The following is a 21,447-nucleotide window of genomic DNA, read 5'->3' on the forward strand; positions in this document are numbered from 1 at the left end:
TTTTGTTAAATAAACGTTGTTAACAGTTTAAAGAATTAGTCAGAAATATCGAAAAATGTTAAATTAATTTTTTTAGAAATTGACAGATAAATGCGACATTGTTTATATTTTGGTTAGCAAAAATAGAATAGCATCGCAAAATAACGCAGTCTCGAGCCTGCCTCCTAAACAATAAAAAAAAAACAATAGTATTATATTATCTGTATTAGCGTCATCGAAAAAACATGCATTTCGAGAGTACCATAAATAAGATGAGGCTTATTCGTACGTACTTCATGGATAACAAAAGACCAGGGTGAATAGCGCGTGACTTTGAACAAAAGTATTTGAGAACTATTTTGACTGTGTTTGAGTGATACTTCTGATAATTGTTTTACTTGGTTGGGTGAAGAGGGCAATTATGAAACAGATTTAGTTTTTTTTTTTTTAAGTAGTTATTGTCTGTCTGTGCATACTTCACGAGGAATTATTGAAGTAATTGTTTTGTGACTTATTGTCATTCTTTGTTATATAGCGGTTAACTCTCTCTCTCTCTCTCTCTCTCTCTTCGTCCTCTTCATTACTGAAGGTCGTATCCTTGAAAGGTGTCCGTTGCCTCTCTTTTGATGTTATTCCATTGTGCACGGTCTTCAGCTTCTCGCAGTTAACATAAACCCTAGCGGTTAACATATAATCTCTTTTTTCAAATAATTATAGGGTTTGACCCCGCATGATATAAAAATTTGTATTTGTGTATATATCTGCTTATTTTTTATATATAATATTGTACGTATTTACTAAAAATGTATAAATAAAATACAAGCCGTATGGTCCCGGCATAGGATGGGCCATCTCTTCCGTTCCCGTGGGTGTTGTAAGAGTCAACTAAGAGAACTTAATGGTACAAATATTTTTGGCCAAATACGCAATTGGCAACGCAAATAAATATATAATATTTACGCAATTGGTACCCATCATAGGTACCCAACTTACTAAAATTTTAAAAGAAATATTAAAATTACATATATATATATATATATATATATATATATATATATATATATATATATATTATACATACATTAGTATAAAATTTAAAGATATACTAAAAGATTATTAATGGTCTAACCCTTGACATCAAAATCCCGTTTAATCAAGGATAAAATGGTTCTCTCGACCTGTCACTGGATATCAGTTTATGTATAAATCTATCCGCGTTTATCCTCTGACATTTAATTACTCTATAACACCAGTGTACACTTTGAATAAGGAATGTGTATTTCAAATTCTATTACAAATTTCTGCTTCTGGTAAATTCGTCAGCCTGATCTTATTTCATGAGACCATTCCATTTTGATCCATAAAAAATACAATATATTAAAAAGTTTATCGCATACATCCTTCATTTCAAATTTAGCTTAAGCCCATCAAAAACATAAAGTGTAAAAAAATGCTAAGTCTCCCAGCGTATTTCTTTTGCTACAAATAGTTGTAAGATTTCAAATCTATAATAACTTGGCTATTTAAGATAGATACTTATTTTCGTAGATAAGTATTTAGGCCATAATAATGGAGGTCGTTTGAATTACATTTATACCAGTTTATATAATAATCATCATCATATCAACCTTTAACTGTTCATTGGTGAACATCAGCCTCCCCCTTGGGGGGCTTTGCCAATAGTTATATAGTAATATAAAAAATAATTAATATCACTGACATCGAACGTAAATAATAACCCATTCTTAAGGCGATTAAAACTCAGTTAGTTAGTCACTGTTTTGATTTAATTCATTATAAACCTTCTGCGGTAAATTAATTAAAGATAAAACCATAAACAATGCAGACTTTATCAATAGGAAAACTTAGTAGTATACCACTTTATTATTAATCCGATTATACTTTTATCCGACTTCAAAAAGGAGGAGAATTTGAATTCAACAGTAAGTATCATCTGTCTGTAGGTAGGTAGGTACATATTGCGATAGAATATTAGGTAGGTAAGAAAGAGCTCATTTCAATTAAACTTATTTTAATCAAATTCATTTGATTAAAATAAGTGTAAATTTATTTATTTTATTAATAAGTACGAAAAAAACCAACAGTTAAAAAGGTTCATTATAAAAAAAGACGGTAAAGACAAAAACCAATTACAGGTTTCCACAAATAGAAACAAGATTCAAGTAAATGCAACTGACATCGCCACTTACAATCAACAGAATTAAACTTAAAATAATAACATTATTGTAGTACAAACATTATAGATAGACAGTTATTCAAAATAAAAAGTAGAAATTACACGTTCAAAAATAATTATCAAAGAAGCATAATTAACAATTTACTCCTAGGTTAATTATATAGTTACCAATTTTATCGAGTTTATAGTAAGTTAAATACCAAAGTTGATTTGTTTGTCTGTTTTTCCCTTTAAGAAAAGATTAACATAATTTTTTTAACTTTAATATTTAAAGAATGATCACCCTTAAAAGCTAATAAATAGAAGAGTCTTCTGTATACTTATTAATTTTATAAACGTGACAGTAAATTTGTTTGTTTCCTTTTGTTACCTCTTGATATCTCTTGGTTTAATCAGATATCATAAAATTTTATACACACCTAGTATTTGGAATGAAGAAAGATATAGGTTACTTTTATTCTGACCACGTGTACAGTATCGCGAATTAAATGTAGTGTACATATAATTCAATATTTCGAGGATACCCACTATTATCCATATATGTGTATCTACTATACGTATTTTGGAGGATAAATCGATCATTCTATAAAGAGGTTCGCACATTCAACCAGAAATAGATACAGATATTGATTCAGTGTCACCCATACACGTGGCGGGCGCAAAACGATATAGGGGTTTCAATATATGGTACGTAGACAATTTAGATGATATTTCTAAGGAATTCGCTACCTTTTCATCAACAATGGAATTTAGTGAATGAAGGCCAAGACCCCAGTTCAGGTAAAAATTCATTCAATTGAACGACAACCCGTAATATAAAGTGTCTTTTTTTAATATAGCAAGCTGTAATACATACGGCTACGCACGCTATTGTATTATTTCATACGCGACTAGTGACCCGTCCCGACTGCGCACGGGTAAAATAAATTTACTAGAGTCCATGTTACTCGCGTATAATTTATTCTTCTATATTTATTATTCTATAGTTGAAAGTATCTTTAAAATCGTAACGTAGTTTAATTATTGTTTTTTTTTTTTAAAGTACGAGTTAAAAATTACAATAACGTAATCCAAGTAAAAAAAAATCCTATTAAATATAAATTTAAAATTAAAATAATTTTAAAATAATATAAAATTTGTCTATTAAAGCTAATATAATAAAACAATAATTATACAGAATCTGTCGATCTACCTATGCGAAGTAGAGGCGAGTCGCTCGTTTGATGTATCGATATATTATATTGTACACTAGCGACCCGCCCCGGCTTCGCACGGGTGCAATGCTGATACTAAATAGCGCCGCCGCTCCCCCATTACTTTACAGCACTACATTAGAAACCTCAAAAATTATCAGTGTTCCTCTACTATATTATGCATGTTTCATACATATAAACCTTCCTCTTGAAACACTCTATGTATTAAAAAAAAATTCAAAAAAAGAACATTCTAAATCCGTAGTGTAGTTTTAAAGATTTAAGCATACATAGGGACGAACAGACTTCATCTTCACTAATTTATCAGTTATTAATATCCCATATCTCATCATTATCATTATCATATCACTCTCTTCCAAAAGGCGGAGTTAGGAGGAAAGGAATTGTTAGCAATGGAGTTTGCCCCATTACTAGCAATATGCCCTATTAAGTCGACCTCCACGTTGTCCCCCCTGAAAACTATCGTGAACAATTCTTATTGAATTCGTCACGATGGGCTAACTGACCTGTTTTCATTCTCATCGATCACCCTTCACTGGTGCCCCGCCGGCGTATACCAATATCGCGGGTGGGGTTACTATCCCATTATCACCCATTACAAAAAAAAAGGTGGAGTTTGCCAGTAGTTGCTACGCTCGGCAGCCGGATTGGCAATCACAGCTAAACTTTGGTGATTATTCTAAGAGGGACGATTTGTATCCGACTTTTAAATTCCCTAAGTCACCTCTTACGACATACACGGAAAACGAAGAGGTGGCCTATTCTACGTTGGGACCACATGGCAACCTTAGTTTAGTAGTTAGTTTTAGCTTAGCTTAGTTAGTTAGTTTAGTGGCAAAATTAGTATATTACTAATAGTTCGTTATTGGGGGGAAAGGGATTGTTAGTAATGGAGACTAAAAATCCCGTTGCTAGCAATATACTCAACCAGGTCGACCTCCTCGTGGTTCTCCCTGGAAACTATCATGGTTAATTCCTGATGAATTCATCATGATGGGCTAACTGACCTGTTTTCATTCTCATCCATCACCTTTCACTAAGGTGCTCCGCTAGCGTATCCCATTAGCGCAGGCGGAGTTACCATTCCATTTTCATCCACCAAAAAAAAAATTGTCCGTTATTGGCGGGGTTACCATTCCACTTTCTTCCTATGAAAAAACCTATTGTAATTGAAAAAAGCGAAGTAGAGATTTTATATAAATCTACGATAGTATACTATGAATAGGTAGGTAAGTAGATAAACAACGTTACAAGTTTTAAGAGATTGGTTCTGTTTTCTGGGAAATTTTCAAAGCAAGCAAGAATAAACATCTAATATTTACTTTTACATTATTAATGTGATGTATTAAGTTTCTTCTACATCAAACAACGGACGTGACACAAAATTTACTTCAGGATAGAAAAAAATATAATTTTACTACGACGTAAGTACTCCTTGTAACGGACGGCACTTTCTAATGTAAAAAAAATATAAATTCGCACATAGAACCGGGTCCTTTTTTGAAGTCGTTTAGACATCCTTAGTTTTAAACGAAAGCCTCTTCTATGTCTTACCGGGCGACGAATTTGAGTAGGTACCCTTCGTGGCATGAAGTAAATGGCAATCACTTTTAGGATCCAATCATGAATTAAAAGGGAGAAGGGTTAGTTAGCAATGGGGATTAGCAATCCTATTGCTAGCAATATGCCCAAATTCGTAAAGTTCTCGCGTAGTATACCTGTATACAAGGAAATACAGGGAAATTAATTATGAACGATGTTTCTTAGTCACTTAAAAATAAAGTTCTTACCTACTTTTATTGCAATAAGAAGAATTAAACATGATAGAACTTTCTTTTAACGGTATTTTATCATATTTTGGTACCATATATACTATATTCCTACTCGTACGTATAATAATACTATTACCGTAAATATATATTAATTAAAATACTATTTATTCAAAACAACATTTAACAAAAATGTATCTAAGTAATGTGTCCCACAGGGATCTATACGAGTACTAGGGCCTATCCTTTTTATTTTGTATACGACTGATATTACTTACACTATTCAAAATTGTAATTATCATTTATATGCTGACGACCTTCAATTATACATATCTGTAAAACCGGATACAACTGAGTCGGTAGTAAATAGAATAAATGAAGATCTGAATCGCTTAGCCTCTTGGTGTGAACAAAATTGTTTAGTTGTTAATCCCAGTAAGTCGAAGTTCATATTATTGGGCTCCGAACGTCAAGTAACTGATATTAATGCACGTAAACCACAAATCGTTTTGTCTGGAAATCATATAGAACAAGTGACATATGCACGAAATTTAGGTCTTGTTATGGACGAGAGATTACAATTCGAAAAACATATTTTGGATATCATGCGTAATTGTTTTTACAGACTAAAAGTACTGTACAGGCTGCGCGAATTCTTATCTGTTGATATTCGAATCAAACTGTGCGAAGCGTTAGTGTTGTCTAAGTTTAATTACGCTGATAATGTGTTTGGGGAGTGCCTTTTAGCTCGAACTAAGAAAATGATACAACGTATCCAAAACGCATGTGCTCGATTTTGCTTTCCTATTGCTCGTCGTGCTCATATCACTCCCTTTTTGGAACAGAATAACTTGTTAAATATGACAGCACGTCGAAATTTACATTTTGCTTCATTGCTTTTTGGCGTAATACACAGTAAAAAGCCCTCATATCTGTATGATAAATTAAAATTTTCAAAGCGTAACATAAGAATAAATTCTCTTTTACTTTGTCCACGATACAGAACAGCTGTTTTTCGTGGTAGCTTCCAGTACGCTGCTACGAAATGCTGGAACAATCTTCCACCGCCAGTTAGGAACGCCAAATCATTATTCACCTTTAAAAAACTATACAAGAATTATCTATGTACTATTTAACCTATAAATCTTACGGCAAAGTAGTTGTATATATATGTTTAATGTTTATATTTATTAATGTTATTTTATTCTATTTTGTTCTTTCTAGTATATGTAATTGGTTTGTATTTATTAGTTGTAATTTTGTTTTAATTATTATCATGAATATTATAAATAGTGCCCTCTCTCTCCCCCCCTTTTATATATATATTTTTGGTGCCACTGAAAACCAGCTGTATGTTCACCTAGGACATACGAGGTCTGTCCGGAAAGTTCGTATAAAAGTGTTCTGGAATGCGAGAAAGAGGAGTGGGGAGGCCAGGTAAGCGCAGGACCCCTTCCTTATGTCCCTAACAATGCTTCAGTTCTGGTCTGACCGCCGTGCGGTGCGAACTGGCTTGTCACGCCATCTGTGAAGTTACCTCTTAACGAAACCCCGTCGGCATGGAGCCCGCTTCTGTTGAAGAGCAGCGCGTCGTAATCAAGTTTCTCTCGAAACTCGGCAAGAATGGCCGTGAAATTTTTGCCGATCTAATTCGATAAGACATCCGGGGAACCACGAACAAAAAAATCAAGAAAATCCCGCTCAAATGTCAAGACAATGTTGATTGTTTTTTTCGATGTTCGGGGGATTGTCCATCAAGAATTCGTCCCTCCAGGCCAGACAGTTGATGGAAAATTCTACGTCGATGTGCTCAGACGCCTCAAAGCTCGTGTGGCACGAGTTCGTCCAGAATTGGCGCGAGAGGGGCGTTGGATTCTTCACCACGACAATGCCCCTGCCCACACCTCTCTTGTTGTCCGTGAGTTTTTGAGTAAAAATTCCATTACGGTGACCGAACACCCCCCCCCCTATTCGCCGGATTTGGCCCCGTGTGACTTCTTCTTGTTCCCAAAAACCAAATTGGTACTTCGGGGGCGGCATTTGGGGGACATAAATGAGATAAAAAAAGCTACGACGGGGCAGCTGAGAAACCTACAACCAGAGGACTTTCAAGGAGCCTTCTCACAGTGGAAACGGCGTTGGCACAAGTGCATTATGTCACAGGGGGAGTACTTTGAAGGGGATAAAATTGATTTACCTGAATAATTGTAAAATAAAATTTTTAAAAAACTTTTATACGTACTTTCCGGACAAACCTCGTACATTAAAGCTGAGTGGAGCCATTTCAGTGCATTTTTGGATGTAAAAATGATTATTTTATGTTAATTTTTAATTATGGTAAATTAAGTTTAATTATATGTACATTTTATTTGCTCATTTTTTTTCTCGTTTGTTGTTTATATTGTATTTTTTACATTGCACTGAATAAAATATTTTTCTTTCTTTCTTTCTTTCTTTCTATTTAATTAAATATTATTTAATCAGTGTAATAATTTTTATTTATAATTTTGTGTGCCAGAATATATAGATTAATATATTAAATTAATTACTTTAATCACCTTTTAATTTTAATATTAATAATTAATTTACTCAGATAACAAAGGTCATTTTTGGTATAATTTGCTTAACTTCCCATTATTTGGTAGTTTGGTTTGTTAACAATCCCTTATGACATTTGTAAATCCTATAATGTAGGTCCTATCATATTCTTCTCTGTCCTACTTACCTTACTGTACCTACTTATTGAATTTAAATACCATCGTCGTCATTATATCAGCCGTTAAGTGTCCTAACTACTGAACAAATCTCCCAAGGGAAGGCCCTTGTGGCATTTGCCAGTAACTGCCATGGTTGGCAGGCAGGTTGGCAACCGCAGTTACGCTTTCGTGATATTTTAAAAGGGACGCTATTGTCTATCCCGCCACCAATAAATTCCCTTTACGATGCTCATGCAAAAAATGGGATAGCTCATTTTTTACTGGTACCACAGGGCTTATTGATTTTTTTTATACAACTTAGAGTGGCAAACAAGCTGACGACCCACCTGATGGAAAGTGGTAACCGTCGCCTATAGACATGAGCAGTACCATCGGCATAACAGAGTATACTGTTACGCCCATGATACCCCCCATGCGTTGCCATTCCTGAGGACTCAGATGTTATTCCTCTGTACCCTGTAAATTCATACCATATCCCACCCTTCAAACTGAAACACAGCCATGCAAACACAACTGCTTCACGGTAGAAATACGAATGGGACAGAGGTACCCAAGCAATGAATTTCTAAAATAATTTCCAAATATACATTACATATTATAATTTTCCTGTCATATTATGTCGAGATAAACATTATTAGCTAGTGACATACCATACCTAATACTCGAGCTAGACATAACTTACGCCATTACAGTGCCATTCACCCATAATTCTAATTGTCTATTCCAATTTACATAATTCGTGTTCACAACGCGACACAATTTGAGTGACCTTGGCAAGTTCATTTGCTTGTAGGTCGGCTGGTAATGACGAAAGTACTTATTTTGGTGACAGCCACTATAAATTACTATTGTTGGCCACTCCTTCTCAACCCTTGGATGTAGCAACAGGCTACAAAGCATAATATACAAGCACTAAGAGAAAAAAAAATCGAATACTAGTGTAGTATTATCTGTGCCTATACCATGCTAACAGGCGTAATCATTAATAAAGGATATTGGGGGGAAAGGATTGTTAGTAATGCGAGCTATCAGTTCCATTGCTAGCAATATACCCTCTCAGGTCGACCTCTCGCGGTTCCCCCTGGAAACCATCGTGGCTAATTCTAATTGAATTCGTCAGGATGGGCTAATTGGCGTGTTTTCATTATCATCGATCACCCCAGCCTATCCCGTTAGCGCAGGCGGGGTTACCATTCCATTTTCACCCATTAAAAAAAAATATAGGATATTGGACGTCACACTAGGCTGTGTGGGCTTTGTTACTTTATCTATCCTGCAGAAGGATAAAATAGAAACAAAAAAAAATTAAAAACAAACATCACTTAGATCTATATATTTGAACTGACTGAGAAGAATTGCAAAAAAGAAACATATCAAAACGAATAAAAAATAAATAATATAAAAATATAAATACATATAAAATAGGCCGGTTGAACAGATGCTAGTAACACCTAGGTTATTTCTTATACTTCTTTTTTCTATACATAATTTTTATCATTAATAATCTGGCAGATCGTCTAATGGAAAATCATATTATATATGATTTAAATTCTTATCTTACTTACACTATAATATAAAATCTTAAATTTAGCACTAGAAGTTTGTATCCAGTCTTGTCCTTTCTTGAAATGTTTTGAGGTCTCCCACTATATTGGTCTAAATCCCTATTGGGAAGTATCTGCCTCTTCTTTTCTTTCATCATTAAACAACGTATTAATTAAAATAAGTTATTTGCCTTAAATTATGTTTTTTTTTTTATATGAACAGATACCATAGACTAACAACATCAAATAAGTTCTTTCTGAAGATCCCAAAAAAGTATTTGTTCTGAAACACCGCTGTTACCATCATTTTTTCTTCACCTGTCAGCTTCATCTACAATTATTGTTTGTATTAATTTTAATAATGGTTTGCATTACATAATATTATTCGTTCCGGGCTCACAAAGCCACATACATTTCCGAGCGCTTTTCCAGTTACACAAACACAACATAGTTGAATATAATATTCAGGACAATTCCACGACACAACTCATTCCCACTGATGTTTCCTGTGTAACCAGTTTATACTGCGGCATAATTCTACATTGTGTGTGCCAATGAGCGATGAACCTCGGGCGATGTAAGTGGAAATTTAAGAGGCTTTATTTTATTATGTATTAGTTTTTGCCCGCAATTTCGTACGCGTGGTTGGTAGTGACTAAACACTTCTAGATGCCTTATCAAGAATCATCGAGGTAAAACTTAAAGAAAATTTCGGGAACACAGCTGTGGAAATCTAAAAAAAGCAAAAGTACCAAAGTAATCGACTTAGCCCGAAGTATAAATAAGCTGAAGGTGCAATGGGCTGGTCACAGTGGTACACACTGGTAGCTCGAAGAACTGACAACTGATGGGGAAGAAAGGTTCTTGAGTAGCGACCTCGTACGGGAAAACGCAGTGTACGTCGACCCATATTAGAGGAGAGACGACCTTAGATGCATTGCAGGGAGTCAGTGTATGCAAGCTGAGTATCGTTACTTATACAGATAATAGCTGAGACAATAGTGTTGATAAATTTTGATAATCGCATTCAATGGTGGAGAAATTTTTGCGAGATGACGTAACAGACAAACAGATAGACAAAAATTCTAAAAATAATTAAGATACAAATAAAAAAACTCACTTTTATATGTTATTTATAATTTTAGTAAAGTAAGTTATGGATGTTAATATAAGGATATGTTTTATAGTTTTTCTAAATATAGAACAATATATGGTCATAGAAAATTTATAATACACATTGTTCTGTGTATTGAATTGACGACAAAGTCACGAACAAACAAACGTCCATTTTTATTAGAAAATGGCCGTTGTACGAGTGTTTTGAGTGGGCAAACAAAAGACCCTCTCGAAAGGGTTTACAAAAAACCTTGGTTGTACTTGTAACGTAATTATTATTAGTAATAGGATTACTAGCCGTTTTGTTTGTTCCTTTCAAGCTACCGACGCCGAAGGTTCGTAGTAAGTACGAAGGTATAAAAAAAACATCGGGTTAAATTGATTTTCTTTAGTAAGTCTGCAAAGTGAAATCAAAGCCATTAATCGCATGTAAAACTAAGAATCTATTCATGTTATAAAATAAATATATATAATATAAATATTACATATAAAATGTATATATTTCCTGACCTATTTATATATAATATAAATAGGTCAGGAAATTGGTGAATTAAATATTCAATCATAGATTTTATTCTACAGTGTAAACAATTTAAACACGTATTCTACAAAAAATGGTATCGATTGTAGCAAAACCAGTTATTTTATTTAATTAACAGATTTAAAAATTAAACTGCTGAGCCGTTTTCGATGGAGTCACGTCCGTAGGTCTATCGTGTTGAATTTTACAAGAATTAGCTACGATAATTGCAAGGAGCAACCGTGTGGAGGCGAATCTGACTGGATATATTGGTAGCAATAGAGCAAGTAATTCACATTACTTAAAATAAGAGGGAAGTAATCCTCCCCCCCCCCCCCCCAGTCATACTCACTTAAAATTGGGGGGAAGGGATTGTTAGTAATGCGGACTACCAGTCCCATTGCTAGCAATATACTCTATCAGGTCGACCTCCACGTGGTTCCTCCTGGAAACCATCGTGCTGAATTCGAGATGTATTCATTACGATGGGCTAACTGACCTGCTTTTTCATTTTCACCTACCATCCCTCACTGGTTCCCTACCAGCGTATATCGTTAGCGCAGGTGGGGTTACCATTCCATTATCATCCAATAAAAAAAAAACTCCCTTAAAATTAGAATTACACACGCACACACACATATATATATATATATATATATATATATATACAAATACCACGTGTACTTTCATGACGACTGGTTGGGCTGTCAGTGTATTTTTGAGAACACTTGTAGCACGTGTAGAGACGGCGAGTTTTTTGTAGCCACCACGGTACAAACATTAATGAACTGTACGCTCGGAAGCAGCCAGACCAGGATATCCTGTTCGAAAATAAAAGAGCTACCCTACACCCTTGCAATATTAGTACCAGTACAATGAATTTTGATAACTATACTTATAGTAATAAAGTCTATATTTATATTTAAACACAGGCAACTTCTAAACACTGAGCTTTGTGCAATCCAGTGTGTGAGTAATGGTTTGAAATGCCATCTTTGAAGTAGTAATTTTTTTTAGTAGGTAAGAATTATTTATAGATCGATCTTTTGCCTAGAGGGATGTAGTTTTTTTGCTGTCAGCTGATGCGTCATGGTTGTATAGAGATTTAGTTCTGTTTTATAGAGTAGATTTGTAGATTTTTGCTTCGCATAAAAACCACTAGGTATCTACTTCAATCATGACAAAATAAATATGATTCAGAAAACATTTTGATAAATGCCGTGGAACAAAGTTCAAATATTTTAAGTAATATCTTCACTAATATTATAAATGTGAAAGTGTGTTTATTTGTTGCCCTAAAGCGCTTTAATGATTTAATCAATTACTATGAAATTTAATTGAGGGGGAGGGGGGTAAAGGTTAAATTTTATATACACCTATTTCCAATTGTTTAAAAGTACACTTCTAAACATAGATAAATAAGTAGATATTCCCTTATTCAATTTATGTCTTTTTAAAGCATTCTGAACTCTCCTAAAATCGCAGCATACACATACCATATACGATGGAGGAGGTTATTATAGGCTTACTATCTCGGGTAGGAGACGTATTTCGGTCATAAGGATGAAGTCGCGGTAAAAGCTAGTTACATTAACAAAATTAATATGGAAGAAAGATTCTGTTGTTAGCCACCACTCTAGCCTACAATTACAACTCAAATATTCACTCATTTGCTGACTCATCTGAACAACAGCAACAAATTTATTTTATTCTGTTTATGCAACTTAGAATGGCAAACAAGCCGACTACCTAATGAAGTCCACTTAATGGAAAGTGGTTACCGTCGCCTATAGATATGAGCAGTACTATGGACATAACAGTGTATACTGTTTCGCCCATGATTGTCTCCATGTTGTCGTTCCTGAGGACTCAGGTGTTATTCGTTTATACCCAGTAACTTCACTGCCATATGTCCACCCTTCAAATCGAAACACAAACACAATTGCTTCACGGTAGAAACACGAATGGGATGGAGCGAATTTTTGTAGTCTCCCTTTGGTAAGTAATTTTAAATAATTTATCTCAACAAGTCTACTTTAATGTCACAAAAATTCTCTCTAATGGTTATACTTATATAGAATTTAGTTCAAAAATATTTTATTTATTTATATGCTATTGTACATTTATTTATAGTATAGATATAAAGTTATAACAAAAATATAAACAGGCGGATATAAGTCCTTTAAGAGATAACCCTTAAAGGGATTTCTTACAGTCAACCTTGAGAATCCGAAAGGAGAAAGTGTCTATAGGGTTTGCATATAAAGCACATATGCATATAATTGATTTTACACTAAGGAGGATTTTAAGTATACTTTTAAACAAATGCAAATAGGAGGACATGAAGGATTTTTTTTTTCAATAGATGATAATGAAATGGTAATTATGTCTGTACAATTGGTATACACAAGCGAAGCATCACTGAGGGCATCATCAGTAAAGATACAACAGATCAGTTGGTCCATCGTGACGAATTAAACAAGAATTAGTTTTTTTTTTATTCAACTTAGAATGGCAAACAAGCTGACGGCCCACCTGATGGAAAGTGGTAACCGTCGCCTATAGACATGAGCAGTACCATGGACATAACAGGGTATTCATGACATTTCACCCATGATACCCCCCCCATGCGTTGCCATTCTTGAGGACTCAGTTGTTACGCCATATCCCACCCTTCAAACCGAAACACAGTCATGCAAACACAACTGTTTTACGGTTGAAACACGAATGGGACAGAGGTACCCAAGCAATCGACCTAAGAGGGTACATTGCTAGCAATGGGACCCCGAGGATAGTGTTAATAATGAGGTCAAACAGACCCATTGCTCGTAACATACCTCATCAAGTCGACCTCCATGTGGCTCCCCCTGGAGCCCATTATGTTTAATATTCATTAAATTTATCACAATGGGCCAACTAACCTTCTTTCACCTTTACCTATCATCTCTCATTGGTGCCCCGCCAACGTATACCGATAGCCCAAGCGGGGTTACCGTTTCATTCTAGTGTATATATTTCATTCCATGGTACTGTTCATATATATAGGCGGCGGTTACAATTTTCCATCAGTGGTCAGCTTTGCCGTCAGCTTGTTTGCCATTCGAAGTTGCATAAAAGAAAATTCTCACCCGTTAAAAAGAACTGGGCATAGGTTTATAAACCATTGATAGACAACATTATTCTGTGGCTTATTCTTCTATATGGTATATTCATATATTATGTAACTCTATATAAAAAAAAAACTCCGCTTATGGTAACGGAATGCACTGGCGAGGCTCCTGTGAAGGGTGATAGGTAAGAATGAAAAGGCAGGTCAGATCGTGAAGAATTCCACGAGAAGTAACCACGATGGTTTTCAGAGGGAAGCATGTGGAAGTCGACCTGATTAGTAAGATTGTTAGCAATGCGGCTGTTAGACCCCATCGCTAGCAATCCCATTCCCCCCAGGCAAGTCAGTTAGCCCATCATGATGAATACACCTGGAATAGAGCATAATGGTTTCCAGGGGGGACCACGTGGAGAGGTCAACCTGTCAGGGTATATTGCTAACAATGGGATTGGTAGTTCGATTACTAACAATCCTCCTTTTCCTCCTTCGGGCGGGGTTACTAAACAATTTTTATCGATTAATAATATAAAAACAAAATGGACCAACTTTTATTTATGGGTGTGGTGCGGGTGTCAGCTTCACTAGTTTTTACATTGAAAGGACAGTATTGAAAGAAATTCTTAGAGTCGAAGTCAATTCGATAATTATAACACATAGATACTTTCTCACGATTAAGTGTTTTGTTGAATCTGTAAGTTACGTTTATTGACCTGTCACCCACATCATATACGAATAGTATAAAATCATTCGCTACATTCACCCTTGTTGAAAACTTGTGCTATCTCTCTTTAACTATCGTTAGTAGTAAGTTGTTATCTCTTTTCTTTACAAGTCATTCGGCCAACTCAAATCGTTCGCAATTGTTTGCTTCGCTCACTCAAACTCGATCGTTCAGTTTTGTGCTGACCGTTGTACGAGTGCCTCGTTGCGCGCATGCGTTACTGACTGGCTGTCACGAAAGAACGTAAATAAACAAGTGAACAATTTTGTGCCAAATATTTTGTTTTTCATTTGATTTTGTCAATTTTATGTAAATTATTGGAACACAAGGCAAGAAACAACTGAAGTAGGAATTAATCAACCTCTTTCTGAGTGAGTATTTATGTTTTTTATACTTTTTCTCATGCCACTGTCGTTCTGCGATGGCCGGCACTGATAATTTCAGACAGGATCTTTGCTATTTATTGTGTACCTACTACATAACAATTCTTGCTTTTTATTGTACAATTTGCAAATAGATATTTCTGCTGATCTCAGTATCGAGAAAATGAAACTTATTTATAATTAAAAATTTGAGAGGTTATGTTACCGGCGCGTTCTGTGTTGTTTGTTCTTTTTTGTTAAAAAGAAAATATTTGATAGCATAGATAAATCAGTGTTCTAATAACCAGCGGTACCTACTTATATTATAACTAAATAATTTATTCATTGTGGTCCACAAAATTGATCATGATTTAATCATTAAAGTACCGACAGACCGGCGGCTTAAAAAAATTTGTCTGGTGATGAGCCCCAAATACCAATTAAGTAGTGTGTATTTATTTAGAGTTAGGGTTATGTATTTTTTCTTTATTTCTTATAAATGCATGGTAAGAAAAATAAAAATACCTATTTTGAAATGTACAAATTAAGCCCTTTTATAGGTACGATAAGTAGCGTAGGTTAAATTACCCACAAAAAACAAAATTTAAACTACCTATTCTTTGAAACGATAGTATTATTAATTACCTACCTACATTAGAAATAGAGAATCTGATAGACAGATGGATAGTAGAGGAAGTTACCGCAGTGATTTTTTTTCAACATATGTATTTTAATTATCTATTTATACTTTTGCACACTAAAATATATTTACAGGGCGGAGTTAATGCTTGATTGCATTCTCTACCAGTCAACCGTTACGCTAAACAGAGAGACTAAATTATTATTAATTTGAATTTCGGAATCCTATGAATCTTAATATGTAGGTAGATATAGATTAAATTTAGATATTTATAAAGCTTGATCACTCATCACTTCATTTGTTCTACAGATAATCTACGTAGGACCCTAAGTAGGTACTTATACGTGGCTATGTGTAAATCGATACTGAGGTATTTTCGTGTCTACCTACCCCTCTATATAGCAAAATTATCAATAATTATATATTATGTTATTAATTATAATAACTATACGGTAATAATATAATACCAATGTAACATAGTTGTTCTGTTTTTTTTATTCTGTCCATATCACCTGCCTTTCAGGCTTGGTCCAGTTTATGATACGGCTGGCATAAATAAACGAACACCTTTGGTATGAACACATTGCTGACAAAATCGTCTGTATGTAATTAGATTAGGTAGGTATTTAGTAGTTTAACTAGTAAGTCGACACAGCTTTGCTTGTATGAAGTCGTTTACGTAAGGTGTCAAATTAATTAGGTTTCTACTAGATATTTTTTCTCAATGATAATAAATTGTAACTCTGTTAATTCCTAATGGATGACTGTGAAATGGTAACCCAGTCTACGCCATCAGTATACACTGTCGGGGCTCCAGTGAGTTTTGATAGGTGATGATGAAACCAGGTCAGTTAGCCCATTGTGACAATTACTAACAATATTCTTGTATGGCAGTAAAATTACTCGGTACGAGATACAAAGGTATAATCTTCATGGACATCGCAGTGCATTATGTAATTTCACAGTGTTCTTAGTGAATGATAATAGGATGTAATCCCGCCTACGCTATCGGTATATGCTGGGCAGCAGTGAGTGGTGATAGGTGAGGATGAAACCAGGTCAGTTAGCCTGTTATGACGGATTCAACAAGAATTAATCATGACGATTTCAAGGAGGAACCGCGTGGAGGTCGACCTGATAGGCTATATTGTTGGCAACGGAGATTAACGTCCCCATTACAAACAACCACCCGCACTACTGCTGGTTTATGCTGGCGATGTACTAGTGAAGAATAATTCTTGATTAATTTGTCACGATGGGTCAATCGATCTGACTGGGGGTGGGGGAAGGTAGTGCTACTAATGCAGACTACCAGTCCCATTGCTAGCTATATACTCTGTCAGGTCGACCGCCATGTGGTACCCCCTGGAAACCATCTTGTTGAATTCCGGGTGTATTCATTACGATGTGCCTGCCTTTACATTCGTACATATCATCCCTCACTGATGCCTCGCTAGCGTATACTGTTAGCGCAGGCGTTTTCTTGCCATTATCACCCATTAAAAAAGCCGATCTAATTTCATCGAAGGAAGGTATTATTAGTAATAGGTATGTTAGTCACCATCGCCAATAATATACCCTGTATGTTCGAGCTTCACGCGGTCCCTCCTGGAAACCGTCGTGGTTAACTCATAGTGAATTCGCTGTGATGCACGGTAGGCTAACTGACTCGTCTTCGTGCCCGTCATTTCATATTCAATTGACTCATCAAAATATATCGTTGGGATAGATGTACAATTTCATTTCATCCATTAAAAAAAAAAGACTTCATCCTCAAGTATCGTCACTACTCGCCATTATACATTATTAACTTAGACGAGTACCTACCAGTCCATTTTCATTTACTAAGTAATCTCTGCACATAGGTATCTGGGTGAAAGGGATTTTTAGTAGTAGGGATTTAACAGCACCATTGCTAGCAATATATCGTAATAGGTCGATCTGGGGGAAAGGGGTTGTTAGTAATGGAGACTGAGAATCCTATTGCTAGCAATATACCCAACCAGGTCTCCTCGCGGTTCTCCCTGGAAACTATCATGGTTAATTCCTGATGAATTCATCATGATGGGCTAACTTGCCTGTTTTCATTCTTATCTATCATCCATCACTGGTGCTCCGCCAGCGTATCCCGGTAACGCAGGCGGAGTTATCATATCATTTTCACCCATCAAAAAAAAACAGGTCGATCTTCACGCAGTTCCTTCTGGAAACCATTGTGGTTATTTTTTGGGAAATTCGTCACGATGGATGGTGACGCAATTTAGTTGGCCTGCTCTCACCCTCACCTATGATGCTCCGTAATCGTATACCGATATCGTAGGTGGGAATATTTTATTCATTCTATCTTTATCTATTATAGAAAGATCTGAGTTCATTCTTAACTGTCATCATTTACTGATACCTCGCCACTATACATTATTTACATAGGCAAGTGTACTTATATCAATCCATTTTTATTTATAAAAAAATCTATGACCATATGTACTTACAAAACAAACGCATCCGTTCATACTACATCTATTTATAATAGCTTACTGGCGTCCATGGATTACACAGCTTTTGTATGAAGAGTGATAATGTTAAAAAAATGCTATATTTTAGCTAATTGTCCCAGTCGGTCTATTTTGTCGCTTAGAATTTATTGTAGATAAAATACTTATTAAAGTAGGTATTACGAGAACCATGAGCAGACCATAGTAGGTACATAGGCTCAATATAACGTACTTACATAATCTAAGAGTAGATACTAGGCTTTTACTAATCCTACGCAGATGAGTAGCGACTTCATTACCTAATACCTATCTACTCACCTTTATATCGATAGATATATATTAGGTACCTCTTACCAATTACATTCGGTCATTGAACTAGCGCTTAAGATAGCTGCAGACAGCACAAATTAAATAGCAGTGCAGTTAGACTAACTAAGTCTAGATTTGTTCATATATTTTCTTTCTTATAGTCTTAGTTAAGTACCCACTTACCTGCGTAGGTAGCTAGTGTAGGTACTTAACCGCATTTTGTTTAATAATGTAAAAATAACGTGATTTGCTTTGTAATGGTTATATTGCTTAAGTAAGTTACTTTGATTTGCATACAAAATGTCATGACTGCGTTGTTTAGCAATGACAAAAATAAAAAAAAACAAAGAATTCGATGTACTTACGCATTCCGTGCCTATAGACTCATAATGTACCTACCTACAAGTATACATTGGATATTCATTTGTGTATGTGACACGCGACTAAAGCCGCGGGAAATAGCTAGCAGCTAACAGCCAATAACTGTCCACTGCTGAACATAAGCCTCTCCCTTAGGGGGTTTTGCTAGTAGTCGCCACGCTTGGTAGGCGGGTTGGCAACCGCAGTTAGGCTTTGAAGATGTTTTAAGAAGGACACTTTTGCCCATCGCTCACCCTCCCCTAGTCTAGGAAGAGGCGACTAAGGGTAAGAAAGGGGTGGCCTATTTTGTGCCGGGACCACACGGTAAACTGAACTATGATAATGTCAAATTTTTTTGTTGTATATATTATTCGCTCATAATGTAACTTTATAGTAATAGAATTTTTAAATTCGGGTACTTCAATATTTTTTAGTTTATTCATTACAAACAGGAACCAAATCTTATCTCTTAACATTTTCTTTAACATTGAAAAAAAAAATATAATGTAAATTTAATTAATGAAAATTTAACTATTATCGTAATGAATGTAAACTATAGGTGTATACCTGAAATAAAAATATTTATTATTGTTATATGGCAGCAACACAAGAGTAAAACCTTAATCGATTGCAAAAAAAATCATTAAAATCAGCTCATAATTGGCGATGATATTGCGTAACAAATTTATCATTCGCTGCTGAACAAAGATTTAGATATAATCCTATACGTAGGTATATATTACCGTAATAAGGCTGAAGATGCTAAAATCCATCAGAATATTCGAGAATGTCCCTCAAGGCAATGATTTGATCATTGCCTTGCGGACATCTTACTTGGTATGGGAATAGCCAATCTGTCCATTTGCGTTGATTTACAAAATGACCGATTCGTCTTCTAGAATTGACGTTATCTGTTTCGAAGATTTATTATTACTTTATCAAGTGTCCTTTATCATATTATATTATGTTTGCAAAAATCACTATGACAAAGAATTTCTGTATTAATTCTTACTAGACACATCTCGCAGCTTTGACTGTTGTCTGAATTGGGACTGTAAGTATTCTGTGTGTTAATCTAGGATCCTGTATGTTAGTCTATTTATGTATCAAGTTTTATTACAATCTGTCCAACTGTTTAAGCGTGATTGAATACAAAACATGCAAAAACTTTACAAACTTTTACATTTATGTTATCCTTACGAATATTATAAATGTGAAAGTGAGTTCGTTGCTTTATGAGCCTTAACGGTCTAACCAATCACTATGAAATTTGGTATACACATACTACATGGGGATGGAAAAGGACAAGCTACTTTTTATCATGGTCAATAAAAATATTTCGAGTACGCGAACAAAGTTGCAGGTAAAAGCTAGTTCTAAGTAACTCTTTGTCCCTTACACTATGATATTAGTATATACTTATACAGTATATATATATATATATATATATATATATATATATATATATATATATATATATATATATATATATATATATATATATATATTTAATGGATGATAATGGAATGGTAACCCCACTCGCGCTATCGGTATACACCGGCGAGGCACCAGTGAAGGATGATAGGTGAGTATGAAGCAGGTCAGTTAGCCACATTGTGACGAATTCAACAAGAATTGTTCACGATGGTTTCCAGGGGGAACCACGTGGAGGTCGACCTAATAAGGCATATTGCTAGCAATGGGGCTGTCAAACTCCATTGCTAACAATCTCTTGCCTCCACAGTATTATATTCGTGCTTATGTTTAGATCTTTTATATTTTAATAAAAACTGTAACTGTTAAATAATATATATTTACCATATATAGAGTAGTAGTGTAATAACTACGTTAATTTGGTTTTATTTGCTCTAATAGGTAAGTTGGATAGTGAAAGTATACGAAACTCAGTAGTTGTTCATTAAGACCAAACATTCACAGTTAAAAATACAACTTTACACGAAATTATAATACTAGTTAAGAGCGTGTAAACACAAATATGGTTCTGTAGCTATAAATATGTATCTAATGACTAGGTATATTTGCGTTGTAGAATTTATTGAATAATAATTAAAATTTATCACATGCATTGTTTTTTGACACTTCATAAATAAACAGTTTAAGTTTTTGTACCTTAAAAAAAAAAAAAACAAACAAGCATTGGGACAAAAATAGTATAGAGCCCTTACGATTGCAATGATAAACATAAAAATGTGTAGGTAATAGGCGATATATTTGCAATAAAGAATAGAATAGAATAGAATTTTATTACTAACTGTGTACATACATATAGCAGTAACTATTGCTTTGAATTTGACATCAGTATCAACAGTTATACCCTATCGGGCATGCAACAATTTAAGAACAGGTAATTATATTAACATCGAAACATTCAATACTA

General features: G+C 34.8%; 1 protein-coding gene across 1 annotated transcript in view; it reads left to right on the forward strand.

Moving 5' to 3' along the window:
- The first annotated feature begins 15,047 nt into the window (after positions 1-15,047).
- The window catches only part of LOC113516264 (MOXD1 homolog 1-like), a 68,563-nt gene continuing 62,163 nt past the window's right edge, over positions 15,048-21,447 (forward strand). Inside the window, exon 1 of the mRNA XM_026900655.3 lies at positions 15,048-15,257. The gene's annotated coding sequence lies outside the window, so the exon portion shown is untranslated. The remainder of the gene's footprint in view (positions 15,258-21,447) is intronic.

This window comes from Galleria mellonella, unplaced genomic scaffold (assembly GCF_026898425.1).
Source record: "Galleria mellonella isolate WM207_F2 unplaced genomic scaffold, CSIRO_AGI_GalMel_v1 utg718, whole genome shotgun sequence".
Taxonomy (NCBI): domain Eukaryota; kingdom Metazoa; phylum Arthropoda; class Insecta; order Lepidoptera; family Pyralidae; genus Galleria; species Galleria mellonella.